This window comes from Arachis hypogaea, chromosome 14, assembly GCF_003086295.3.
Source record: "Arachis hypogaea cultivar Tifrunner chromosome 14, arahy.Tifrunner.gnm2.J5K5, whole genome shotgun sequence".
NCBI lineage: Eukaryota > Viridiplantae > Streptophyta > Magnoliopsida > Fabales > Fabaceae > Arachis > Arachis hypogaea.
This window is the reverse complement of record NC_092049.1, coordinates 99334718-99338215: the sequence shown is the minus strand read 5'-3', so window position 1 is coordinate 99338215 and position 3498 is coordinate 99334718. Positions and strand designations below refer to the sequence as shown.

The 3498-nt window shown below is 39.3% G+C and overlaps 1 non-coding gene across 1 annotated transcript; it reads right to left on the bottom strand.

The window, feature by feature from the left end:
* Positions 1–2970: 2970 nt before the first annotated feature.
* Positions 2971–3077, bottom strand: LOC112746510 (small nucleolar RNA R71). Its single transcript, XR_003174391.1, has one exon. It is a non-coding gene; the product is annotated as a small nucleolar RNA R71 (small nucleolar RNA).
* Between the last annotated feature and the right edge of the window lie 421 nt (positions 3078–3498).

Genomic DNA, 3498 nt, shown 5'->3' with positions numbered 1-3498 from the left:
CAACCTACTAGTCTCTAATGTACCTTTTGTTGTTTTATAATGAATGCATGATAGCTTTTAAGAAACTTAAGAGTAAACTCTCCTCTGTGCCTAATATAGCTCCACCTTGTTGGGATTTACCTTTCGAGCTGATGTGTGATGCATCATATTTTACCGTGGGTGCTGTTTTAGTACAGAGGAAGGACAAATTGGTACATGTCATTTATTATGCTAGCAAGTTTCTTAATGAGAATCAGAAGAACTATACCATTACAGAGAAGGAATTACTTGCCATTATTTTTGCTTTTGATAAATTTAGATCATATCTTATTGGCTCTAAAGTAATTGTATTCACCGATCATGTAGCACTCAAATACTTGCTCACCAAACAAGAGTCCAAGCCCAGACTAATAAGATGTATTCTACTGCTTCAAGAGTTTGACATAGAAATTAAAGATAGGAGTGGAGCAGAGAACAAAGTGGCTGACCACCTCTCAAGAATACGACAAGAAGAAGATTGGGCATACCAAGTTGCAGTGAATGAAAGCTTTCCTGATGAGCAGTTGATGGTGATACAAGAGGCCCCTTGGTTCGCTGACATAGCCAACTTTAAGGCTATTGGGGAACTACCAACTAACATCAACAAGCATATGAGGAAAAAGCTAGTCAAAGATGCTAAACACTACATCTGGGATGAGCCATATTTGTTCAAAAGTGTGTTGATGGAATCTTGAGAAGGTGTATTTCTCATGAGGAAGATCAAAAAGTGCTTTGGAAATGTCATGAATCTGCATATGGAGGCCATTTTAGTGGGGATAGAACTGCAGCCAAGGTGCTACTGATAAACCACTATTTTATGGTTTATATTGTGTTTAATTGTGTGGTTTTATCATGATCATTACCCACTTATTCATTAAATTAGCATGAAATTATAATTCCTTCCTGAATTTATAACATGTTTGGAAACCGCTTCCTAAAGACTTTAATTATGTATTTTTTAATTCTCCTTTATTCCATTCGATGCCGTGATCTGTGTGTTGAATGTTTCAGACTTTATAGGGCATGAATGAGTTGGAGATTGGAAAGGAAGCTAGCAAAAATGGAAGGAACACAAGAATTTGAGGAGATAACCAGCGAGAAGTGACGCAGTTGCATGGCTCACGCGACCGCTCGAAGGAGAGCAAATCGCAGTGACACGGCCGCATGGCTCACGCGGCCGCGCAGATTGGAAAAGCTCAGGCGACGCGGTAGCGTGGATGACGCGAACGCGTGGCAAAGAAAAGCGCGAATGACGCGTCCGCATGGATGACGCGATCGCTTGACATGTGCGATCTGCATAATCTGTAGACTTCGCTGGGGGCAATTTTGGACCTTATTTCGACCCAATTTTCGGCCCAAAACAGCAGACTAGAGCCAGAGAAGATGCAGAAACAAAAGAGAACATTCATTCTAGACAATTTACAGTTCTAGATCTAGTTTTTCCTCCTCTAGGTTTTTCTCTCTAGGTTTTAGAATTTTAATTTTGGGAATTGATCTTAGCATTGGAACATTGAGAAGAGTTATTTTTCCTCATCAAGACCTCGTCATTCTAGTTCGTTCTCTTAACTTGGTTTTATTCTTCCATGTTCTTTGCTTTGTTCAATTTTGTCATTTGAATACTTTCATGATTATTTGATACAAGGATTATTTCTTCTATTTTAATTTATTTTTCCATTCCAATAATTATGTCTTCTTTTAATTCCCTTTCATGTGTTATGGATTTATTATTTACAATGAGTGAGTAGTTTCCCCACCTGATGGGGAGTTGATTGAAAGGAACTCTTGAGTTGGAAGGATTGAAAGAAAATTGTAATTGGGTTAATTGTTGGATTGTTATCTAATCACTAACACCAATCCCTTTGAACTAAGTGGGTTGCAACTCGTGAATAGATCTAGCATTCCAACTTGTTTGACTTTCCTTTACCTAGTAAAGGATAACTAAACAGAACAACCATTAATTATAAATTAATCTTGAGATCGTTCCATCAATTATAGAGATTCCAACTAATCAACTCCCAGTCAAGGTCTTTATTCATATTATTTGAATTTTCTCAATTTAATTTTCCACCTACTTAACTCAACTTCTTGGAACATCTGATTAATAAAATAGCACACTTTTCTGCAACTCGTTGGGAGACGACCTGGGACTTAAACTCCCAGTAATTTTTAATTTAAACTCTCTGTGACATATTTCTAAATTGATAGGCAGATTTTCGGTGAGTTAGGAACTATACTTGCAACGTAACTATTTTAATAATTTTTAATTCACCAACTTCTGCGCCTCATCAATTTTTGGCGCCGTTGCCGGGGATTTGCAATAGAGTGCTAAAGTTATTAATTAGAATTTATTTATTTGCATTTTATTTTATTTTGCTACTATGAGCTGCATGTTTCTTTCGTCAAATGACGCGTTCACTTCCTGATCCGCGCTTGCTAATATTCGATCCTGAAATTGAAAGGACTATTTCACGAATAAGGCGAGAACAGCGTCGGTTAGTCCGCTCTGAAGGCGGATCTGAGAGTGAACTTGAGGAAGTAACCAGCCCCCGTTCTACTGATTCGGTTGTTTTACGTGCAGAAGACATGGCAGCTAGGAGAGTTACCATCCAGGAGGAAGGAGCCCCTGATTTTACAATGCAACCGTTTCAAGCGCATCATCCAGCAGTAGCTACAGATTTTGAAATAAAGACTGCACTGCTAAATTTGATGCCCAAGTTTCATGGCCTACCTGCTCAAGAGCCTATCAAGCACTTGAGAGATTTCCAGGCAGCCTGTTCTACTATCAGGCGTGATGGTACTGATGAAACTTCAATTTTACTGAAAGCTTTCCCGTTTTCTCTTGAAGGAAAAGCAAGAGAGTGGTACTACACTCAACCTCTAGCAAACGTATCCAACTGGGATACACTCAGAAAGGAGTTTTGGGAAAAATTCTTTCCATTTGAAGTTACTGATAAACTGAGAAAGGATATTTCCACAATTGTTCAGGATGACAATGAAACTCTCTTTGAATACTGGGAGCGCTTCAATAATATTCTGGAAGCATGCCCCCACCATAGGATTGACAAGATAGTGTTGCTTAGCTATATCACACAGGGCATGAGGCCCCAAGATAAGACCACATTGGAAAGTGCTAGCAATGGATTTATGAAGAAGTACAAGACCACTGATGAGGCTTGGCAATTGATCAGTGATTTAGCTGAATCTACTAGGAACCACAGACAAAGGCATGGCCGTTCAAAAGTCATTGCAGAAGTATCCTCTAACAGAGAGACTGCTGCTCTAACTCAAAGTATATGTGAGATGACCAACTTGCTGAAGCAGATACAATTGAATCAACAACAAGCTCAGCAAGCTCAACCCCCTTCGCCACAGCAAAACCAACAACTAGTCCCACAAAGAATTTGCGAATCTGTGCTGATTATGGCCATTACACTGATGAATGCCCACAGCTCCAACAAGAAGACAACATGGTGGCATCCA